The sequence below is a fragment of the Tursiops truncatus genome, chromosome 8 (assembly GCF_011762595.2).
Source record: "Tursiops truncatus isolate mTurTru1 chromosome 8, mTurTru1.mat.Y, whole genome shotgun sequence".
In the NCBI taxonomy this organism is placed as follows: Eukaryota; Metazoa; Chordata; class Mammalia; order Artiodactyla; family Delphinidae; genus Tursiops; species Tursiops truncatus.
The window spans coordinates 17,876,362-17,902,242 of record NC_047041.1 but is presented as its reverse complement, the minus strand read 5'-3'; the positions used below and the strand labels follow the sequence as shown (position 1 = coordinate 17,902,242).

The 25,881-nt window shown below is 39.9% G+C and overlaps 1 protein-coding gene across 1 annotated transcript in view; it reads right to left on the bottom strand.

Annotated features, from left to right (window-relative positions):
* Positions 1–25,558, bottom strand: part of NXPE4 (neurexophilin and PC-esterase domain family member 4) — a 43,050-nt gene extending 17,492 nt beyond the window's left edge. The window contains exons 1-3 of the mRNA XM_073808166.1: positions 25,424–25,558; positions 11,871–12,034; positions 3,957–4,065 (exon numbers count right to left, since the gene is read on the bottom strand). The gene's annotated coding sequence lies outside the window, so the exon portion shown is untranslated. The remainder of the gene's footprint in view (positions 1–3,956; positions 4,066–11,870; positions 12,035–25,423) is intronic.
* Positions 25,559–25,881: the final 323 nt, after the last annotated feature.

The window sequence follows — 25,881 nt, the reverse complement described above, 5'->3', positions numbered from 1 at the left end:
AAGCAGAGGCAGAAAGGCACTGCCTGGTGGAGCACAACGAAAACCTGTGCCAGCTGCTGGGGTTGTTTCCAGCTCACTACCAGGGCTGCATCATGTCCTAAAGTCTCTTTCAGTTAGGTCCTCAGCAGTGCTTTCCATCTCTGTGAGGCACTGGAGCATGTTGGGGGGCCGGGAGGAAGACTTTTATCTCACCCTCCAAATTCTCAGACAGGATTCAATTCTAAAATGTGAGACACTGGCCAAATTACATGAAACCAGCTAGTACACATATTGCAAAAACAAGTTATTAGATTTTTATTCACTGGCAGCAGGAAGCAATATATTTTCCAGGAAGTTGAAAAAGTGAGACACAAGAAAACTGTGAGCATCTTTTTCAAATGCCCTTGACTTTGATATTTTAGTTATCCTAGCAGCACGTGTCCAGGGATTTTTGTGGATAAGTAAATGAATGTGCTTGTTCAGACAGTGATGTGTCTGGTTTCCTGAACAACTCGGATGGATTTGCACAGCTTGAACAAGAGAATACGGACATCTGACCACCTAGTCAGTTTTTGACCAAACATTGAGTAACAGGTTTGCACGGCTGGGACTTTACCTCCAAGGTAGAATGAAGAGGAACTTATTTTAAAATTCTGCAAGAAGTCTTGGCCTTCAGGTTTGACTGGAACGCTTATACTACTCAAGACGCTTTTAGTTATATGATTGTAAAGCAAGTGTATGCCCCTTTTTTATTATGAAAAACATGAATGAAGTGGAGCAAGTTAAATACAGACATTTCAGAATGAAAAGTATTCCATTTGCTAATATAAACAGATCCATTGTCAAGGTACATCATTTCTCTGCATTAGAACACTGCAGGAATAGTTGGAATAGTCAAGATCTGCTGATGAATCCTAAAACCACTGGGTGAAAGTTTGAGGAGAAACAAGAATATCTTTCCACCAATACATTTATTAATTTCAAAGTGAAAAATAGTAACTTTAGGGAGAAAATCAGCGGACACCGGCTTACACAAGTGGTCAAGGTTAATATCAGCAGTAATAAGATGTATCTCCTTTCATGATGTTGTACCGAGAAGGGCACACCACTTCTGTGGTATTCTTGAGAAAAATGCATGACCCCAATCTAATTATGAGAAAATATTAGATAGGACAAAAATTGAGGGACATTTGACAAACTGACAATACTATTCAAAAGTGTAGTGATCATGAAAAATAATGCCAAATTAAGCAGCTTTCAGAGATAGGAAGACACTAAGGAGACACGATGACTGAATGCAAAGTGGCTTCCTTAGATTGGGTTGTGGAACAGAGAAAGAGCATTCGTGGAAACACTGGTGAAATTCATACAAAGTCTGTAGTTTAGCTACTAATCTACCAATGTTAATTTCTTGATTTTGAACGTTGCACAATGGTTACACAAGATGTTATCATTAAGAGAAGCTGGCTGAAGGGTATATGAGAGCTCTCTGTACTAGTTTTGAAACTTTTTTGTAATTATAAAATTATTTCAAGAGAAAGAGTTTAAAAGCTTTCTCAAGTGGAGAAAATATTTCTCCATGAAATGGTTCATTTCCCCCCAAATCATCTACTAAATAACTTACCAAATAGACTATCATGTTCACACAGATTGGTGCTGCCACTTCTATCATTTCATGTTGCCATCTATACCTGCTGTATTTCTGGGCTTTATAATCCTGTTTGGTCTATTTTTCTGTAAATGTTATTCTTTTGGGTTTCATTTTGCTTTCTTTTAAAACATGGCTTTATACAAATATAAAGATACAATATCTTATTATCTTCTGGGGTGAATCTCCTTTTGTTGCTCTCGTTTTTCAAAATTAGTTTTCCATGTACTTTTTTTTCCATATATTGTTAATAATCAGTGTTCCTGTGAGGTAGCAGGATGGGATACTAATAGAGGGTGCTGATTCCCTCACATGATCCAGCCCTGGAGATGCCACAGAAGTGAGAGGAGGTGATGTATTTGAGACATTAATAAAAACTGTGAGATATCCCTAGGAAGTCCAAGATAACTGGGTTCTGTTGTGCCTGATGGAGGTGAGGGTTTGGGGAGAGGAAGCGAACCCAGGGAAGGAAACAGCTGGAAGCCATGGGCAGGATAAAGATTGAGGCGAGCATTCTGAGTCCTTTTAATCTCCTTATAATACCCTGGTTAGAACAATGATTGCCACCTTGCTACCGTAGGGCAGAGAAATAGCATCTCTCTGAGCACCTGATTGGGGGCAGTGTAGCAGCATCAGGCACCACTAGGGGACCCTGAGAGTACAGAGGAGAAACCTACTTGTGCAAATGAATGAGCTAGTCCTAAACTTTAACTTCTGCCCCATCACTACTGGGGGCACTACTGTCATTCTGTTTGGGACAGTACTTCATTGTGTGGGATTTTTCTATGCGTTATAAAAAGGCATGCTTAGTACCCCAGCCCCTTGTCCTAAATGCCTGTAGTAACCCAATGTCAATAGAGCAACCTCCAAATTTCCCTCAGACATTTCCAAATACCTCCTTTGGTTGAGAACCTCTGGTTTAGATGACTAGATCATAAGAGGATGACAACTCTTGGGAAAACTGTACTTGGGTCGAGGTACAGAAAAGTCACTTAGGGTTGGCTGTGTGAGTAACAGAATGGAAAATTGTTGAGGACCGATCAAAACAGGCTCTTAGTACTAAAGAATCCTTTTAAGAACCCCTGCAAATTCACTACCAATGGCACAAGCTAAGGCTTGGAATTTGGCCTGTTCTCCTAGGAAGGCATTACCATTGATAGCCAATAATTTCAGGGAAATGTGACCTCACAGGAAAAAATAATGAGACATCCGAAGAGCACAATCACTATATAAAAAAGGAGAAAAGTAATGGGCCACATAGACCGAGAATTAGAATTAAACATAATAAATATCATTTGAGAGAGAGAAGAGATACCAATTGCTTGACTGTAAAGCACAAATGAGCAGTCATAAAGAAGAACTAGTGGAAGAGTCTCGGTCTACAATATGTAATAACCAAAATAAATAATAGAGTGCAAGAGTAAAATGTATACAAAAATAAAATTAGTAACCTGGAAGATCAGGTTGAAGAACTCTCCAGAAATCATCAAGAAGAAGTTGAAAGAATGTGAAAGACAAGTTAAAAGATATGGAGCAAAGAAATAAAAATGTCAATATCCATATTTAATAAGAATCCCAGAAAGGTAGGGTAAAAACCAAGGAAACAAACAGAGACACTACATTATTTTCAAGTACGTGTGAAAATCAAAAATACTGAGTCACAAGGGAATGCTCAACAACTTTTAAATTCATCATTTATATGTAAAGCACAATGAAATCATAAAATATTTGACAGTGAATAGCAATGAAAGTACTTTATGTCAAATGTTGTGGAAATCAACCAAGTCGTACTGAGGGGGAAATATATAACTGTAAATGCAGCTATTAAATAGCAATAAGAATTAACACTAAATGAGCTAGATGTCCAAGTCAAGAATAGAAAAAGAACAGCATAGTAAACCCAAAGAAAGTAGAAGTAAGGAATTCACAAATGTAGGAGCAGATACTAATAAGAGATAAAACAGAGGAACAATAGAAATGATTAACAGAATAAAAAGCCAATTCTTAGAACAAAACTAAAAATGAGCAACTTTCTAGTAAATCTGATCAAGAGAAAAAGACAATATATATAGGACTCCAGCTGCTGAACGTAGGAGGATAGAGGAACAATTTTTCCTCCCTGACAACTACATTAACAGTTAGATAAAAGAAATGTGATCATTTCAACTGACGCTGAAAAATAAGACAATAAAATGCAACACTCATTCATAATTTGAAAACACAACAATGTAAAAACAACCTCTTAGCAAACTAGGAATTGAAGGAAACTGGATTAGTATAATACAGGATGTTTATTAAAGCCCTATATCAAATATTACATTACACTTACCTGTGAAATTTTAGAAGAATTCATACTCAAGTTAGTAACAAATTAAAGTTGCTTGTCATTACAACTTTTGTTCAATATTTTCATGGAGTTGTAGCAAAAGTAAGAAGACCTAAGGGGGAACAAAAAAGGAATGACAGAAGAGACAGAAAATGAGAAAATTGTCTGTTTGAAGATGACATAAAAGATATGATAATCCACAAACTATTAGAAATAATAAGAAAATTTGGTCAAGTTGTTTGATATAAGATTGTAAGTGAGTTGAATAGTGTCCACCCCAAATTCATGTCCACCTGGAATCTCAGATTGTGACCTTATTTAGAAATAGGGTCTTTGCAGATGTAATTAGTTAAGGATCTCAAGATGGACTCATTCTCAATTTAGGTTAGGCCTGAAGTTCAATGACTGGTGTCCTTGTAAAAAGAAAAGAGGACACAGAGCGAAAGAGGCCATATGGAGATGGAGGCAGAGATTGGAGTCTGTTGCCGGAAGCCAAGAAATGCCTGGGGCCACTAGAAGCTGAGGCAGGTGAGCAAGGATTCTTCCCTAGAGCCTTCAGAGGGAGTGTCATCTTACTGACACCTTGATTTCAGATTCTAGCCTCCCAAACTGTGAGAGAATAAATTTATGTGGTTTCAGCCACACAGTTTATTGTACTTTGTTATGGCAGCCCTAGGAAACTAATCAACATATAAAATCAATTGTATTCTAAGCAGTAATAATGACCAATTAAAAATATAATAGTAAAACCTTCTATTTGCAGTAACATCTAAAATTAAAACAGGATATAAAACATTTTTATGGGCAACATTGTGAAACACTGAAGGACATAAAAGAAGACCTGAATAAATGAAATGGTATGTCATGTTTATGAATAAGAAAGTTTAATATCATGTGGATTGCAATTCTCCCCCAAATTCTATCAGACCTCTATATGATGACTAATTATTATATGGAAGAGCAACAAGCCAAAAGTAGGAAACCAAACCTGTAGAAGAAGCTTAAAATGAACGGCCTATCCTACCAGATAACATTTTATTAAAAAGCAATTGCAATTAAGATAGTCTGGTATTGGGGGTTGGAGTCAAGATGGCAGTGTGGGAAGACACGGAGTTTGAGTCTACCTACAACTAGGGTGCCTGCTGGACACTGGTAGGGGACCTTGATGCCCAAGGAGATGGGAGGAACCCGTGAGCAACTGGGTAGGATGCGGGGGGTGGGTGAGCGCGGAGGAGAAGTGGAAGCCAGACAGGACTGGTGCCCCTGAGGGGTGGCTGGGAGGGGGGAGTGGTTCCCATGCCTGGAGGGACCCTTAGGGGCTCAGAGGATCAGGGGAGGCAAGGCAGGTGTTTCTCCCACTCACTCAGCCCCAGGAAACGTGTTGGGCTCCCGGGCCAGATCCCCTGTCCTCCATGGCCCCCTCTGGGCCATGTTGGTCCTAGGGGTGTAGGAGGAAGGTGGGGGGAGAAGAGGAGAGGTGGACCAGGAGGGTCCCTCCAGGATCAGAGGATCAGGGGAGGTGTGGCAGGTGTTTCCCCTGCCCACTTGGCCTGGGGACCTGCTGGGACCTGGCCTCGTACTTCATTCTCCGGGGCCCCCTCTGGCCTTGTGGGTCTTAGGGGCATGGGAGGGAGGGAGGAGGGGGGAAGAGGAAGAGAGGCAGATGGTGGGGGGTGACCCTCCAGGGCCAGAAGATCAGGGAAGGTGCAGTGGGCATTTCCCCCACCCACTCGGGCCCTGGGAAGCCTGCTGGGCTCCTGAGCCTGGTTCTGTGTTCTCTGAGGCCCCCTCCAGCTCTGGGGGTCCTAGGGGCATAGGAGGGAGGGAGGGAAGGGGGGAGGGGGGAAGAGGAGTAGAGGCAGACAGGGAGGGGCCCTCTGGGATTGGAAGATCAGGGGAGATGCAGAGGGTGTTTCCTCCACTCACTCCTCCTAGGGAAGCCTGTTGGGCTTCTGGGTCTGGTCCCCTGCCTTCTGGGGCCACCTCTGGCCACATGGCTCCTAGAGGCATAGGAAGGAGGGAGGGGGGAAGTAGAAGAGAGGCCAATGGGGAGAGGCCCTCCAGGATTGGAGCAACTGGGCGGAATGCACTTAGCATTTCCCCCACCCACTCAGGCCCAGTGAGCCTGATGGGGTCCTGGACCTGGTCCTCTGACCTCTAAGTCCAGAGACACTCCTGGGCCCCTCCTGCTGCATTAAGCCAAAGCACCCGCCCTCCCCCAGGGCCTCTTCTGCCCAGTGGGTCCTAAGCATAGGCCCCACCAACCCCCTAAACCCCACCCCTGCCTAAGCCACACCCCCCAGAGCCAAGGCCTTTTCCAGCTTTTTTTTTTTCTCCTCTTTCTTACTATTGTGGTTCTGTTTTACCTTCTGGTTGTTGTTTCATCTATATTTTAATTTTTTAATGCTTTCTAACATATCTGTTAGTTTTCTAACCTTATTTTATTTTTTACTCTTTGTTATTGTTCTGCTCCTTTCTTTCTTTTCTTTTTTTTTCCTGCACTGTGAGGCTTGTGGGATCTTGGTTTACGGGCTGGGGGTCAGGCCAGAGCTCCTGCAGTGGGAGCTCAGAGTCTGAACCACTGGACTAACAGAGAACCTGACCCCAGGGAATATTCCATGGAGTGAGGTTTCCCAGAGGTCCACATCTTGGCACCAAAACCGAGCTCTACCCAATAACCTACAAACTCCAGTTCTGGAAGCCTCAGGCCAAACAACCAGTAAGACAAGAACACAATCCCACTCATCAAAAAAAATGAGATGACAAAAAATATGTCACAGATGAAGGAGCAAGGTAAAAACCTACAAGACCAAATAAATGAAGAGGAAGTAGGCAACCAATCTGAAAAAGAATTCAGAGTAATGATAGTAAAGATGATTGAGAATATCGGAAATAGAATGGAGGTATGGATTGAGAAAATACAAGAAATACTTAACAAAGATCTAGAAGAATTTAAGAACAAACAAACAGATGAACAACACAATAACTGAAATGAAAAATACACTAGAAGGAATCAATAACAGAATAACTGAGGCAGAAGAATGAATAAGTGAGCTGGAAGACAGCGTGGTGGAAATAACTGCTGAGGAGCAGAATAAAGAAAAAAGAATGAAAAGAATTGAAGACAATCTCAGAGACTTCTGGGACAATATTAAATGTGCCAACATTTGAATTATAGGGGTCCCAGAAGAAGAAGAGAAAAAGAAAGGGTCTGAGAAAATATTTGAAGAGATTATGGTGGAAAACTTCCTTAACATGGGAAAGGAAATAGTCAACCAAGTCCAGGAAGCTCACAGAGTCCCATACAGGATAAACCCTAGGAGAAACACACCAAGACACATATTAATCAAACTAACAAAAATTAAATTCAAAGAAAAAATATAAAAAGCAGCAAGGGAAAAGCAAAAAATAACATACAAAGGAATCTCCATAAGGTTATCAGCTGATTTTTCAGCAGAAACTCTGCAAGCCAGAAAGGAGTGGCAGGATATACTTAAAGTGATGAAAGAGAAAAACCTACAACCAAAATTACTCTACCCAGCAAGGATCTCATTCAGATTTGATGGAGAGAAATTTAAACCTTTACAGAGAGCAAAAGCTAAGAGAATTCAGCACCACCAAACCAGCTTTACAACAAATGCTAAAGGAACTTCTCTAGGCAGGAAACACAAAAGAAGGAAAAGACCTACAATAACAAACCCAAAACAATGAAGAAAATGTTAATAGGAACATACATATCGATAATTACCTTAAATGTAAATGGATTAAATGCTCCAAACAAAAGACACAGGCTAGCTGAATGGATACAAAAACAAGACCCATATATATGAAGTCTACAAGAGACCCACTTCAGACCTAGGGACACATACAGACTGAAAGTGAGGGGATGGAAAAAGATATTCCATGCAAATGGAAATCAAAAGAAAGCTGGAGGGCTTCCCTGGTGGCTCAGTGGTTGAGAGTCCACCTGCCGATGCAGGGGACATGGGTTCGTGCCCCAGTCCAGGAGGATCCCTCATGCCGCGGAGCGGCTAGGCCCGTGAGCCATGGCCGCTGAGCCTGCGCGTCCGGAGCCTGTGCTCCTCAGCGGGAGGGGCCACAACAGTGAGAGGCCCGTGTACCGCAAAAAAAAAAAAAAAAAAAAAAAAGAAAATTGGAGTAGCAATACTCGTATCAGATAAAATAGACTTTAAAATAAAGAATGTACAAAAGACAAGGAAGGACACTACATAATGATCAAGGGATCAATCCAAGAAGAAGATATAACAATTATAAATATATATCCACTCAACATAGTAGTACCTTAATACATAAAGCGAATGCTAACAGCCATAAACGAGGAAATTGAGTGTAACACAATATTAGTGGGGGACTTTAACACCTCACTTACACCAATGGACAGATCATTCAGACAGAAAATTAATGAGGAAACACAAGCTTTAGATGACACAATAGACCAGATAGGTTTAATTGATATTTATAGGACATTCTATCCAAAACCAGCAGATTACACTTTCTTCTCAAGTGCACATGGAACATTCTCCAGGATAGATCACATCTTGGGTCAAAAATCAAGCCTCAGAAAATGTAAGAAAATTGAAATCGTATCAAGCATCTTTTCTGACCACAACACTATGAGACTGGAAGTCAATTACAGGAAAAAAACTGTATAAAACACAAATACAAGGAGACTAAACAGTGTGCTACTAAATAACCAAGAGATCACTGAAGAAATCAAAGAAGAAATAAAAAAATACATAGAAACAAATGAAAATGAAACAAATGAAAAAATAGAAACAAATGAAAATGAAAACACAATGACCCCAAACCTATGCGATTCAACAAAAGCAGCACTAAGAGGGAATTTTACAGCAATTCAATCTCACCTCAAGACACAAGAAAAATCTCAAATAAACAATCTAACCGTACACCTAAAACAACTAGAGAAAGAAGAACAAAGAAAAGCCAAAGTCAGTAGAAGGAAAGAAATCATAAAGATCAGAGTAGAAATAAATGAAATAGAAAAAAGAAAACAATAGCAAAGATCAATAAAACAAAAAGTTGGTTCTTTGAGAAGATAAACAAAATTGATAAACCTTTAGCCAGACTAATCAAGAAAAAAAGGGAGAGGATGCAAATCAATAAAATTAGAAATGAAAAAGGAGAAATCACAGCTCACACTGCAGAAATACAAAGGATTATGAGACTACTGCAAACAACTATATGCCAATAAAATGGACAACCATGAAGAAATGGACAAATTCTTGGAAAGGTACAATTTTCCAAGACTGAACCAGGAAGAATTAGAAAATATAAACAGACCTATCACAAGTAATGAATTTGAAACAGTAATTAAAAATCTTCCAACAAACGAAAGTCCAGGACCAGATAGCTTCACAGGTGAATTCTATCAAACATTTAGAGAAGAGCTAACACCCATCCTTCTCAAACTCTTCCAAAAAACTGCAGAGGGAGGAACACTCCCAAATTTGTTCTATGAAGCCACCATCACCCTGACACCAAAACCAGACAAAGATATCCCACAAAAAAGAAAATTACAGACCAATATCACTGATGAACATAGATGAAAAAATCCTGAATACAATACTAGCAAACAGAATCCAACAACACATTAAAAGGATCATACACCATGATCAAGTGGGATTTAACCCAGGAATGCAAGGATTCTTCAATGTGCGCAGTTCAATCAATGTAATACACCATGTTAACAAATTAAGGAGTAAAAACCATATGATCATTTAATAGATGCAGAAAAAGATTCTGACAAAATTCAACACCCATTTATGATGAAAACTTTCCAGAATATGGGCATAGAGGGAACCTACCTCAACATAATAAAGACCATATATGACAAACCCACAGCAAGCATCATACTCAATGGGGAAAAACTGAAAGCATTTCCTCTAAGATCAGGAACAAGACAAGGATGTGCATGCTCACCACTATTATTCAACATAGTTTTGGAAGTCCTAGCCACTGTAATCAGAGAAGAAAAAGAAATAAAACGAATACAAATTGGAAAAGAAGAAGTAAAACTGTCACTGTTTGCAGATGACATAATACTATACATAGAGAATCCTAAAGGTGCCAATAAACAACTACTAGAACTAAGCAGTGAATTTGGTAAAGTTGCAGAATACAAAAGTAATGCACAGAAATCTCTGCCATTCCTATACACTAACAATGAAAAATCAGAAAGAGAAATTAAGGAAATAATCTCATTTAGCATCACAACAAAAGGGGTAAAATACCTAAGATTAAACCTACCTAAGGAGGCAAAAGACTTGTACTCAGAAAACTATAAAACACTGATGAAAGAAATAAAAAATGACACAAACAGATGGAGAGATATACCATGTTCTTGGATTGGAAGACTCAAAGTGGATTAAATACCTAACTGTAAGGCCAGAAACTATAAAACTCTTAGAGGAAAACATAGGAAGAACACTCTATAACATAAATCACAGCAAGATCCTTTTTGACCCACCTCCTAGAGAAATGGAAATAAAAACAAAAATAAACAAATGGGACCTAATGAAACGTCAAAGCTTTTGCACAGCAAAGGAAACCATAAACAAGACCAAAAGACAACCCTCAGAATGGGAGAAAATATTTGCAAGTGAAACAACTGACAAAGGATTAATCTCCAAAATTTACAAGCCGCTCATGCAGCTCAATATCAAAAAAAATAAACAACCCAATCCAAAAATGGGCAGAAGACCTAAATAGACATTTCTCCAAAGAAGATATACAGACTGCCAACAAACACATGAAAGAATGCTCAAAATCATTAATCATTAGAGAAATGCAAATCAAAACTACAATGAGATATCATCTCACACCAGTCAGAATGGCCATCATCAAAAAATCTAGAAACAATAAATGCTGGAGAGGGTGTGGAGAAAAGGGAACACTCTTGCACTGCTGGTGGGAATGTGAATTGGTTCAGCCACTATGGAGAACAGTATGGAGGTTCCTTAAAAAACTACAAATAGAACTACCATATGACCCAGCAATCCCACTACTGGGCATATACCCTGAGAAAACCATAATTCAAAAAGAGTCATGTACCAAAATGTTCATTTCAGCTCTATTTACAATAGCCAGGACATGGAAGCAATCTAAGTGTCCATCAACAGATGAATGGATAAAGAAGATGTGGCACATATATACAATGGAATATTACTCAGCCATAAAAAGAAACGAAATTGAGTTATTTGTAGTGAGGTGGATGGACCTAGAGTCTGTCATACAGAGTGAAGTAAGTCAGAAAGAGAAAAAAAATTCCGTATGCTAACACATATATATATGGAATCTAAGGGAAAAAAAAAAAAAGATCATGAAGAACCTAAGGGTAAGACAGGAATAAAGACACAGACCTACTAGAGCATGGACTTGAGGATATGGGGAGGGGGAAGGGTAAGCTGTGACAAAGTGAGAGAGTGGCATGGACATATATACACTACCAAACATAAAGTAGATAGCTAGTGGGAAGTAGCCGCATAGCACAGGGAGATCAGCTAGGTGGTTTGTGACCACCTAGAGGGGTGGGTTAAGGAGGGTGGGAGGGAGGCGCAAGAGGGAAGAGATATGGGAACATATGTATACGTATAACTGATTCACTTTGTTATAAAGCAGAAACTAGCACACCATTGTAAAGCAATTATACTCCAATAAAGATGTTAAAAAAAAACTTTCTTGTTTTATTAAATGTATCCTAAGTATATTTCCTCCTCAGTTCTGTTTAGATGTATGTTACAAATTTGGACATGTAGTAAGTTTGTTGTCATCTATACTAAGCAATATTAACATCATACTTAATGGAACAAGACAGAATGCATTCTCTCTAAGGTCAGAAGCAAGGCAAGGATATCTGCTCTTACCACACTTACTTACATTACACTTGAGGTTTGAGAGCAAGGCTAAGAGAATCCTCTTGAAATAAGCAGTTCCTTCACAAGTGAAAGGCAGTGGCCTGCTGATGCTGGGGACAGGGTAGGAGAGCTGTCCCATGACTCTGAAGCAATCCAACCTTTCACCAAGCTTATTGCAGTGGCCTGCTAAAGGCAAGAAAACAGGGGAGAACTAAGAGAAATCTCTCCAAAGCACTTTGGGCTGCATTCAGCTAATGTACTGCAGCATTCTCCAAAGGTTAGAGACAAGGAAGCTGGACGTAAAGGTATCTACTGAGGTGCAATAATTTAGAAGTTGAGACTGGAGAACAAATAAGAATCCCCAGAGACCCAAAGAAGCTACCATTATGAATTGGAAAGCTGATGGTTAGCCTCTTAAGCCTAAAAGGATCTGTGGAGTCTTGTGTATGATCAGACTCAAGCTGTACTCTGATTCTGCCTTCAAAATATTTTTTAAGTTTTTATTTTATATTGGAGCATAGTTGATTAACAATGTTGTGTTGTTTCAGGTGATTCAAAGTGATCAGTTATACATATATTGATACATGTATCTATTCTTTTTCAAATTCTTTTCCCATTTAGGTTATTACAGAATATCAGTAGCGTTCCCTGTGCTATACAGTAGGTCCTTGTTGGTTATCTATTTTAAATATAGCTGTGTGTACATGTCAATCCCAAACTCCCAATCTATCCCTTCCCCCTACCCTTCCTCCCGGTAACCATAAATTCGTTCTCTAAATCTGTGAGTCTGTTTCTGTTTTGTAAATAAGTTCATTTGTATTATTTTTTTTAGAGTCTACATATAAGTGATATCATATGATATTTGTCTTTCTCTGTCTGACTTACTTCACTTAGTATGATAATCTCCAGGTCCATCCACGTTGCTGCAAATCTGCCTTCAAAACTTTTAAAGCCAGTGATGAACTGAATCAAGCTAAAACTGTAACAAAGCCCAGACACAGCTCAGTGAGAGATTAAATTGACTCAATCCTGCATTCAAGTACCTAGAAAGAAGGAGCACACCCTTTGGTGGGGGGGGGGTATTATTTCCTTCAATATCTACTATTTGTTTATACAGAATGTCTTGACACAGAGTCAAAAAATTACAAGTCACATAAGGAAGACTCAAAGATAGTCCTGTTGTTGGAATTATTAGACAGAGACTTTAATATAACTGTGGCAAACATATTAAAGGCTCTAGTAGAAACATTGGACAATGTAAATAGATGGGGGAATTTCAGCAGAGAGGTCAAAATTATAAAAAAGACCCAAACAGTTATTTTGATGGAACTTATAGATGAAAATGTTAAAAATGAAAAAAAAAATAATGCAGAAGTGAAAAATTCATTCGAATTATGACATGCTGGACTCAGAAGAAGAAAGCAATAATAAACTTGGAGACAGGCCAATAGCAGTTATACAAAATGAAGAACCAAAAGAAAAAAGGCAAAAACCCAGTAACAGAATATCTACGATATGTGGGGCAATATCATCTGGCCCAATATATAAGTAATTAGAGACCTAAAAGGAGAAGGGAGAGATAATGGAGCAGTAGATATATCTGAAGAGATAATGGCTTAGCATTTTCCCAAACTGAGGAAAGATATCAGATATACAAAGCTCAATGGACCCCTAGAGCAACAGACTTCCTCAACTACGCATATCTTAGTCAAACTGTTGAGAATCAAAGATGAGAAATCTTATAAGGAGCCCAAGAAAAAAGACACATGACATACAAGATGTATTAGTCAGGATTCTCCAGAGAAACATAAGCTATAGGATGTATATCTATTATACACTGCTGAGTTTGTAGCAGAAATAGAAATAAAACTGTATGATAACAAGAGTACAAAGGGTAGCAGGAAGTAAGTAGAATTATACTGTTGTATGGTTGCTACATTAATTGCAGAATAGTATATTATTTTAAAATAGACTATCATAAGTTAAAGATGCACATTATAAACTCTAGAGCAGGGGGAGTGATTTTTTTCTACAGAGGACCAGGTGGTAAATATTTAAGGCTTCGTAGCCCAGAGTGTCTCTGTCACAAGTACTCAACTCTGCTGTTGTAGTGCAATGTGAAAATGACCACAGACCACATGTAAGCCTATGAAGGGCTGTGCTCCAATAAAATTGTATTTAGGAAAACAAGCTGTGGACCATCTGGGGACTGTAGACCATAGCTTGCTAGAGTTGAGCACCACTAATGATAAAACAGAGGTATAGCTAAAAATTCAATGAACTACACAGAGATTTGCACATAAACATTCATAGCAGCATTATTCATAATGGCTTCCAAATTGGAGACAACCTACATGTCTTTTAACTGGTGAATATGGTACAGACAAAATTAGGTATAGGTATACACTGAAATAGAATTCAGCAATAAAAAGGAATGAACTGCTAATACATGCCAGGATTTGGATGAACCTCAAAACTATTATGCTCAATGAAAGACTCGGATACAAGAGACCACATATTTCATGATTCCATTTGCAATACGAAATTTGAAATGTCCAGAAAAGACAAGGTTGTAGAGACAGAAACTAGATCCGTGGTTGCTTGGGGTTGTGATGAAGATGAGACAAGAATTGGGATTAAGAGTAAATCGGCATGAAGTATCATCTTGGGGTGATGAACATGTTCCAAAACTGATTTATGGTGATGGTTGCACACAGTCATGAAACACAAAATAGGATGAAATGGAGGAGGTCTGGAGGCAGGGAAGCAGCTAGGAGGAAACAATTATAAGATCGCAAGGGAGGGACAAATCCAGGTGCACAAAACACCTGGAATGTTCTTTTGCCTCTGGGCTAATGTTACCAACCACTTTCCCTGTTCTAACACACTCCTGAGGGTTACGACACTCCTCTCAGTTACAGCAGTTGAGGCCGGGTGGTGGGTGGGTGTGTGCATTTGGAAAGAAGGTGCGGGTACACTTGAAATGAGTGAATTATATGATATGTAATATTTTTACGCCTCAATAAAGTAATATTTATAAAAGTCAACTAAGACTTCTGTGACTACAGAAAATGTAATAAGCTGCAAAAAATACACTCTTACCCTCACAATGGGAAAAAGCCAGATACTCTACAAAAGTGTAACTTTCTTGAGTACCTCAGAGAACTTAAGTAGCAAGAAACCACATGACCCAAATTCCCAGGAGGGACAATCTCCTTCAAGAAGAGATGAGATACACAATCCCTTTCATCTTCGGCAGAGCAGGGGAAAAAGAGAGCAACAGAAAAAGAAAAGAAGAAACCAGCAAAAATGTAAATGAATTGTTAAAGGCCAAGTGTGGGTTTATGTGCTGGTGGGGCATTCCAGAAAAGAGTAGGAAGAGTCACCCCTAAGCTCTTCCACATGGTTCTTCACTGGTGCTCGGGAGGAAGACTGGGGGCTGGGCAGGAGATTGAGAGAGTACCCCTACTCGGTGCAGGCATGAAGGAAGGGATTGGCAGTTGCTAAGGGATAAGCATAAAGCCCTGCAGACTTTCCAAGGCTCTTCAGCAAAAGCCTTCAATCACTTGAGGAGAATCTGCAAACCGGTCTCAGGGCCCAGGCAAAACTCCGTTGCTAAGGAAGGAAGATTAGAAATTCAACATGTCCTGCCTTGAGAGTAGGACATGTAACTTTCTCATTCCCAGGACACAAGCAAAGATCCAATCCTGCAAAGACAGGAGGTAGGAGAATAAGACCCCTACTTCTAGGGAAGGGACAGGAAGCCATCATGGACCCAGGATTTATACTGACAGTAGGTAGAGGTCTGCTACCACCATGAATAGGGCAGGAAACTCCCACCGAGACCAACTTTGGATACAAGGCAGACTGTGGTTGCTATGGGAAGGAGGAGCGGGAACTCTGAAAAAAGCTTTCTCAAAGATCCAGGCACAGAGGACCTGCCTAAGACAGGCTGGACCAGGAAAACACTCTCTCCTGCCCCCACCCCAGGCCTAGTATCCAGGAACAATGGCACAGCAGCAGTCTGCAATCTGTGGAGGGAAAGCACCATGACATTGGCCTCAGAGCTGGCTGAGAGTGGAGGGGGAAGCAGGAACACTGAGGAAAGACCCTCCTGCATCTCAACCCCCAGCGTAAGCACAGGGCAACCAAGAATTTGAAGCCTGCGGTGCACTGAAGTTTAATTACAACACCAATAAGGAAAAGTTATTAGGGTGTTGTTAGGATAGCAACAACCTCCGTCTTTCTGTAGGTTGGAATGGAACTGGAACTGGGCTGGACCTCAAAAGGTTTGTTATCCACTTGCATTCTGACCACTGACAATACTGACGGACCCTGGAGCCAGGACCTTACACTCCTTCCCATGGCAATTTGATACACCAGAAATACATCTACATGTGGAACAACTCCTACACAAGACCTACTGAATGCTGGGAGAAGACCTCAGACCTCCCAAAAGGCAAGAAACCCACCACGTAGCTGGGTAGGGCAAAAGAAAAAAGAAAAAAACAGAGACAAAAGAATAGGGACAGGACCTGCACCAGTGGGAGGGAGCTGTGAAGGAGGAAAGGTTTCCACACACTAGGAAGCCCCTTCGCGGGCAGAGACTGCGGGTGGCGGAGGGGGAAAGCTTCAGGGGTGGCGGAGGGGGAAAGCTTTGGAGCCGCGGAGGAGAGCACAGCAAAAGGGGTGCGGAGGGCAAAGCGGAGAGATTCCCGCACAGAGGATCAGGGCCGACGGGCACTCACCAGACCGATAGACTTGTCTGCTCACCCGCCGGGGCCGGCAGGACTGGGAGCTGAGGCTTGGCCTTCCGACGGAGCGCAGGGAGAGCACTGGGGATGGGGGCGTGAACACAGCCTGCGGGGTTAGTGCACCACTGCTGGCCGGGAGGGAGTCCGGGGAAAAGTCTGCACCTGCCGAAGAGGCAAGAGACTTTTTCTTCCCTCTTTGTTTCCTGGTGCGCGAGGAGAGGGAATTAAGAGTGCTGCTTAAAGAAGCTCCAGAGACGGGCGTGAGCCGTGGCTAAAAGTGCGGACCCCAGAGACAGGCATGAGATGCTAAGGCTGCTGCTGCCGCCATCAAGAAGCCTGTGTGCGACCACAGGTTACTATCCGCACCCCACTTCCGGGGAGCCTGTCCAGCCCGCCACTGCCAGGGTCCCAGGATCCAGGGACAACTTCCCCGGGAGAATGCACGGCGTGCCTCAGGCTGGTGCAATGTAATGCCAGCCTCTGCCGCCGCAGGCTTGCCCCGCACTCCGTGCCCCTCCCTCCCGCCGGCCTGAGTGAGCCAGAGCCCCCAAATCAGCGGCTCCTTTAACCCCATCCTGTCTGAGCCAAGAACAGACGCCCTCCGGCGACCTACATGCAGAGGCGGGGCCAAATCCAAAGCTGAGCCCCTGGGAGCTGTGAGAACAAAGAAGAGAAAAGGAAATCTCTCCCAGCAGCCTCAGAAGCAGCAGATTAAAGCTCCACAATCAACTTGATGTACCCTGCATCTGTGGAATACATGAAAAAACTACGAATCATCCCAAATTGAGGAGGTGGACTTTGAGAGCAAGATTTATGATTTTTTCCACTTTTCCTCTTTTTGTGAGTGTGTATGTGTATGCTTCTATGTGAGATGTTATCTGTATAGCTTTGCTTCCACCATTTGTCCTAGGGTTCTATCCTTCCTTTTTTTTGTTGTTGTTTTAATTTTTTTTCTCAATAATTATTTTTTATTTTATTAACTTTATTTTATTTTAGTTTATCTTCTTTCTTTCTTTCCTTCCTTCCCTCCTTTAGACTACGAATCATCCCAAATTGAGGAGGTGGACGTTGAGAGCAAGATTTATGATTTTTTCCCCATTTCCTCTTTTTGTGAGTGTATGCTTCTGTGTGAGATGTTGTCTGTATAGCTTTGCTTCCACCATTTGTCCTAGGGTTCTATCCGTCCGTTGTTTCTTTTTAAAATATTTTTCTTAATAATAATTTTTTATTTTAATAACTTTACTATATTTTCTTACTTCATTATATTTTACTTTATCTTCTTTCTTTCCTTCTTTCTTTTTTTCCTTCTTTCCCTCCTTCTTTCCTTCCTTAGGCCCTCCCTCCCTCACTTCTTTCTTTCTTTCTTTCTACTTCTACTAATTCTTTCTTTCTACTTTTCTCCCTTTTATTCTGAGCTGTGTGGATGAAAGGCTCTTGGTGCTGCAGCCAGAAGTCAGTGCTGTGCCTCTGAGGTAGGAGAGCCAACTTCAGGACACTGGTCCACAAGAGACCTCCCAGCTCCACATAATATCAAATGGCGAAAATCTCCCAGAGATCTCCAGCTCAACACCAGCACCCACCTTCACGCAATGACCAGCAAGCTACAGTGCTGGACATCCTATGCCAAACAACTAGCAAGACAGGAACACAAATGCACCCATTATCAGAGAGGCTGCCTAAAATCATAATAAGTCCACAGACACCCCCAAACACACCACCAGACGTGGACATGCCCACCAGAAAGACAAGATCCAGCCTCATCCACCAGAACTCAGGCACTAGTCCCCTCCACCAGGAAGACCACACAATCCACTGAACCAACCTTAGCCACTGGGAACAGACACCAAAAACAACGGGAACTATGAACCTGGAGCCTGCAAAAAGGAGACCCCAAACACAGTAAGATAAACAAAATGAGAAGACAGAGAAAAACACAGCAGATGAAGGAGCAAGATAAAAACCCAACAGACCTAACAAATGAAGAGGAAATAGGCAGTCTACCTGAAAAAGAATTCAGAATAATGATAGTAAAGATGATCCAAAATCTTGGAAATAGAATGGACAAAATGCAAGAAACATTTAACAAGGACCTAGAAGAACTAAAGATGAAACAAACAATGATGAACAACACAATAAATGAAATAAAAAATACTCTATATGGGATCAATAGCAGAATAACTGAGGCAGAAGAACGGATAAGTGACCTGGAAGATAAAATAGTGGAAATAACTACTGCAGAGCAGAATAAAGAAAAAAGAATGAAAAGAACTGAGGACAGTCTCAGAAACCTCTGGGACAACATTAAACGCACCAACATTCGAATTATAGGGGTTCCAGAAGAAGAAGAGAAAAAGAAAGGGACTGAGAAAATATTTGAAGAGATTATAGTTGAAAACTTCCCTAATATGGGAAAGGAAATAGTTAGTCAAGTCCAGGAAGCACAGAGAGTCCCATACAGGATAAATCCAAGGAGAAACACGCCAAGACACATATTAATCAAACTGTCAAAAATTAAATACAAAGAAAACATATTAAAAGCAGCCAGGGAAAAACAACAAATAACACAAAAGGGAATCCCCATAAGGTTAACAGCTGATCTTTCAGCAGAAACTGCAAGCCAGAAGGGACTGGCAGAACATATTTAAAGTGATGAAGGAGAAAAACCTGCAACCAAGATTGCTCTACCCAGCAAGGATCTCATTCAGATTTGATGGAGAAATTAAAACCTTTACAGACAAGCAAAAGCTGAGAGAGTTCAGCACCACCAAACCAGCTTTACAACAAATGCTAAAGGAACTTCTCTAGGCAAGAAACACAAGAGAAGGAAAAGACCTCCAAGAATGAACCCAAAACAATTAAGAAAATGGGAATAGGAACATACATATCGATAATGACCTTAAATGTAAATGGACTAAATGCTCCCACCAAAAGACACAGATTGGCTGAATGGATACAAAAACAAGACCCATATATTTGTTGTCTACAAGAGACCCACTTCAGACCTAGAGACACATACAGACTGAAAGTAAGGGGATAGAAAAAGATATTTCATGCAAATGGAAACCAAGAGAAAGCTGGAGTAGCAATTCTCATATCAGACAACATAGACTTTAAAATAAAGACTACTAGAAGAGACAAAGAATGACACTACATAATGATCAAGGGATTGATCCAAGAAGAAGATATAACAATTGTAAATATTTATGCACCCAACATAGGAACACCTCAATACATAAGGCAAATACTAACAGCCATAAAAGGGGAAATTGACAGTAACACATTCATAGTAGGGGACTTTAACACCCCACTTTCACCCATGGACAGATTATCCAAAATGAAAATAAATAAGGAAACACAAGCTTTAAATAATACATTAAACAAGATGGACTTAATTGATATTTATAGGACATTCCATCCAAAAACAACAGAATACACATTTTTCTCAAGTGCTCATGGAACATTCTCCAGGATAGATCATATCTTGGGTCACAAGTCAAGCCTTGGTAAATTTAAGAAAATTGAAATTGTTTCAAGTATCTTTTCTGACCACAACGCTATGAGACTAGATATCAATTACAGGAAAAGATCTGTAAAAAATACAAACACATAGAGGCTAAACAATACACTACTTAATAACGAAGTGATCACTGAAGAAATTAAAGAGGAAATCAAAAAATACCTAGAAACAAATGACAATGGAGACATGACGACCCAATATCTATGGGATACAGCAAAAGTAGTTCTAGGAGGGAAGATTATAGCAATACAATCCTACCTTAAGAAACAGGAAATATCTTGAATAAACAACCTAACCTTCACCTAAAGCAATTAGAGAAAGAAGAACAAAAAAACCCCCAAAGTTAGCAGAAGGAAAGAAATCATAAAAATCAGATCAGAAATAAATGAAAAAACAATGAAGGAAATGATAGTAAAGACCAATAAAACTAAAAGCTGGTTCTTTGAGAAGATAAACAAAATTGAGAAACCATTAGCCAGACTCATCAAGAAAAAAAGGGAGAAGACTCAAATCAATAGAATTAGAAATGAAAAAGGAGAAGTAACAACTGACACTGCAGAAATACAAAAGATCATGAGAGATTACTACAATCAACTCTATGCCAATAAAATGGACAACCTGGCAGAAATGGACAAATTCTTAGAAATGCACAACCTGCCAAGACTGAATCAGGAAGAAATAGAAAATATGAACAGACCAATCACAAGCACTGAAATTGAAACAGTGATTAAAAATCTTCCAACAAACAAAAGCCCAGGACCAGATGGCTTTACAGGTGAATTCTATCAAATATTTAGAGAAGAGCTAACACCTATCCTTCTCAAACTCTTCCAAAATATAGCAGAGGGAAGAACACTCCCAAACTCATTCTACGAGGCCACCATCACCTTGATACCAAAACCAGACAAGGATGTCACAAAGAAAGAAAACTACAGGCCAATATCACTGATGAACATAGATTCAAAAAAATCCTCAACAAAATACTAGCAAATAGAATCCAACAGCACATTAAACGGATCATACACCATGATCAAGTGGGGTTTATTCCAGGAATGCAAGGATTCTTCAATATACGCAAAACAATCAATGTGATAAACCATATTAACAAATTGAAGAGAAAAACCATATGATCATCTCACTAGTTGCAGAGAAAGCTTTCGACAAAATTCAACACCCATTTATGATAAAAACCTTGCAGTAAGTAGGCATAGAGGGAACTTTCCTCAACATAATAAAGGCCATATATGACAGACCCACAGCCAACATCATCCTCAATGGTGAAAAACTGAAAGCATTTCCACTAAGGTCAGGAACATGACGAAGCTGCCCACTCTCACCACTCTTATTCAACATAGTTTTGGAAGTTTTAGCCACAGCAATCAGAGAAGAAAAGGAAATAAAAGGAATCCAAATCAGAAAAGAAGAAGTAAAGCTGTCACTGTTTGCAGATGACATGATACTATATATAGAGAATCCTAAAGATACTACCAGAAAACCACTAGAGCTAATCAATGAATTTGGTAAAGGAGCAGGATACAAAATTAATGCACAGAAATCTCTGGCATTCCTATACACTAATGATGAAAAATCTGAAAGTGAAATCAAGAAAACACTTCCATTTACCACTGCAACAAAAAGAATAAAATATCTAGGAATAAACCTACCTAAGGAGACAAAAGACCTGTATGCAGAAAATTCTAAGACACTGATGAAAGAAATTAAAGATGATACAAATAGATGGAGAGATATACCATGTTCTTGGATTGGAAGAATCAATATTGTGAAAATGACTCTACTACACAAAGCAATCGACAGATCCAATGCAATCCCTATCAAACTACCACTGGCATTTTTCACAGAAGTAGAACAAAAAATTTCACAATTTGTATGGAAACACAAAAGACCCCGAATAGCCAAAGCAATCTTAAGAACAAAAAACGGAGCTGGAGGAATCAGGCTCCCTGACTTCAGACTATACTACAAAGCTACAGTAATCAGGACAGTATGGTACTGGCACAAAAACAGAAATATAGATCAATGGAACAGGATAGAAAGCCCAGAGATAAACCCACGCACATATGGTCACCTTATCTTTGATAAAGTAGGCAGGAATGTACAGTGGAGAAAGGACAGCCTCTTCAATAAGTGGTGCTGGGAAAACTGGACAAGTACATGTAAAAGTATGAGACTAGATAACTCCCTAACACCATGCACAAAAATAAGCTCAAAATGGATTAAAGACCTAAATATAAGGCCAGAAACTATCAAACTCTTAGAGGAAAACATAGGCAGAACACTCTATAACATAAATCACAGCAAGATCCTTTTTGACCCACCTCCTAGAGAAATGGAAATAAAAACAAAAATAAACAAATGGGACCTAATGAAACTTCAAAGCTTTTGCACAGCAAAGGAAACCATGAACAAGACCAAAAGACAACCCTCAGAATGGGAGAAAATATTTGCAAATGAAGCAACTGACAAAGGATTAATCTCCAAAATTTATAAGCAGCTCATGCAGCTCAATAACAAAAAAACAAACAACCCAATCCAAAAATGGGCAGAAGACCTAAATAGACATTTCTCCAAAGAAGATATACGGACTGCCAACAAACACATGAAAGAATGCTCAACATCACTAATCATTAGAGAAATGCAAATCAAAACTACAATGAGATATCATCTCACACCAGTCAGAATGGCCATCATCAAAAAATCTAGAAACAATAAATGCTGGAGAGGGTATGGAGAAAAGGGAACCCTCTTGCACTGTTGGTGGGAATGTAAATTGATACAGCCACTATGGAGAATAGTATGGAGGTTCCTTGAAAAACTACAAATAGAACTACCATATGACCCAGCAATCCCACTACTGGGCATATACCCTGAGAAAACCATAATTCAAAAAGAGTCATGTACCAAAATGTTCATTTCAGCTCTATTTACAATAGCCAGGACATGGAAGCAATCTAAGTGTCCATTAACAGATGAATGGATAAAGAAGATGTGGCACATATATACAATGGAATATTACTGAGCCATAAAAAGAAACGAAATTGAGTTATTTGTAGTGAGGTGGATGGACCTAGAGTCTGTCATACAGAGTGAAGTAAGTCAGAAAGAGAAAAAAAATTCCGTATGCTAACACATATATATGGAATCTAAGAAAAAAAAAAAAAAGATCATGAAGAACCTAAGGGTAAGACAGGAATAAAGACACAGACCTACTAGAGCATGGACTTGAGGATATGGGGAGGGGGAAGGGTAAGTTGTGACAAAGTGAGAGAGTGGCATGGACATATATACACTACCAAACATAAAGTAGATAGCTAGTGGGAAGTAGCCGCATAGCACAGGGAGATCAGCTAGGTGGTTTGTGACCACCTAGAGGGGTGGGTTAGGGAGGGTGGGAGGGAGGCGCAAGAGGGAAGACATATGGGAACATATGTATACGTATAACTGATTCACTTTGTTATAAAGCAGAAACTAGCACACCATTGTAAAGCAATTATACTCCAATAAAGATGTTAAAAAAACAAGATTTAGCAGTTGGAGATTAGAGATGCAAAGGTAATCTTAAGCAAACAATATAAACTTACTATGTAGGGCTGACTCCAGGGTTGTTCAAGGAAAGGGTAGCCTTTTCGGTCAGCATATGTTACTTTTATTTTCTCTGTAAGCTCAGCAATCTTATTATGCAGACAATAAACCATCTAATTTTCCTCTTGATTCCTCTTTTGCTGTCACATTTTTTTCCTCACCAAGAAAGTAGCTTTAAACATATTTTACCCTTTGCTGCTCTTATTCCATATTGCATTCTCTTTTCCTGCTAGAATGGCCCCTATCCTGGTTTCCTTTCCACCTGCCTCTAGAAAGCGTAGGATTCTGCTTTCCTAAACAAGGATGGTATCTACATTTGTGAACTAGAGTGGGACTCCCCATGAAGTCTTGAAAGGTGAGTCCTAGTTAGCCAGGAGACAAAGGCATACCTGGAAGGAGGGCATTCCAGGCAGAGGGGAAATCATGGGCAAAGCATAAAATGGGAAAATCAAGTTATGTTTGGGAATGGTGGTGGTACAAGGTGGCTGAGGTGTATGTGAAGAGGCAGGAGATGAAGCTGGAAAGAAGGGACCACCCCCCGCACTGGCTTTCAGGGTACAATCACTCTCCTTAGTATGGCATTCAAGACTCTTCATCCCTGAGAATTTCCAGAATGAAATGCTTCCCTCCTACACAGATGAAGACACACCCAAAGCCCCTCATGAGCTTTGAATGAAATAGATCTAGGTTTGTATACATGCTTTGCAACATACAAGCTGCTTGATCTTAGGAAAGTTGTTTAAAATCTCCCAATTTCCTCAATATGTTTACCTCAAAGAGATATTGTGAGGACTTAATTACATGAAAAGAATTTATAATATACTTAATACAGCACTGGCGTCTAAAAAGTCCTCAGTAAATGGTAACTAGTAGTAGTGATAGGGTTGTGTCCTAAAATGCTGAATTACTTTCAGTTCTCTGAATGTACTACACTCATCCTCATCTGCATATTTTTGCAGATGCTGTGATCTCCACCTGGAGTTTTCCTAAAGCCTTCTCTGACTTTCCTCTCTCTACCTCTGATTGCTTTTGAGAGCTCTCTGTTTCTAGCACAGAGGTTTCTTAATCCAATGGTCCCCTTGGGAGATCCGTAGATGGAAATCAGAGGAGTCTGTGAATTTAGATGGGAAAAAGGTTGCATCTTTATTTTCACTAACATTTCACTGAGAGTCAGCATTTTAAAATTTTTGTATGTAAATAATAAAGTTCAATAGTATTAGTAATATCTAATATTTAAGCCATTAAAAATCACAAATATTTCATATCATGTCACAGTTGTTGCAGATTTCGCAAAATAGCATTTACTCTCACCACTACTTTGAAATTGTTGTAAACCGTTGTTATTTAATGTGGTAAATTGGAAGGGCATATATTTCTATATCATATTTTAAAATACTTTGAAAACTATAATTCAGTATAATTAATTTCCTTTTAAATCCTACATATTTTAATTCATGCACTTAATATTGTTTTGAGAAAAGTTTCATAGATTGTGAAAGGGTTCTATGCCTCCCCCCCAAAAAATTAAGAACCCCTGTTCTTATACTTACTCTAGTGTATTTTCCACTAATTTAGATAAATATGATATTTTCAGTTAAAAATTAGCCTACAGTTGCAAATTTGCATTCTGAGCAAAACTTCTTCGTCTCATTTAATGCCATAATCTTCCTCAATCAAAAGGGAATATAACAGACAATTACTTACTTTTAGTTGCAGACAATGTCCAATCAGCTCATTGAACATGTGCTTTCTTTAAATTAAGGTTTTTCTCTTCAGGACTTCCCTGGTGGTGCAGTGGTTAAGAATCCGCCTGCCAATGCAGGGGACATGGGCTCGAGCCCTTGTCCGGCAAGATACCACATGCTGCGGAGCAACTAAGCTTGTGCGCCACAACTACTGAAGCCCGTGTGCCCTAGAGCCCGTGCTCCACAACAAGAGAAGCCACCACAATGAGAAGCCCGCACACCGCAACGAAGAGTAGCCCCCACTCGGTGCAACTAGAGAAAGCCCGAGTGCAGCAACGAAGACCCAACGCAGCCAGAAATAAATAAAAATTTAAAAAAAAAAAGTTTTCTTCTTTGGTCCGAGGATCTTTGTCTCCCTAAACTGTTTTTTTTTATCCCTTTGAAATAAATGCTGGAGGACTTCCAACTTCAGCCTAG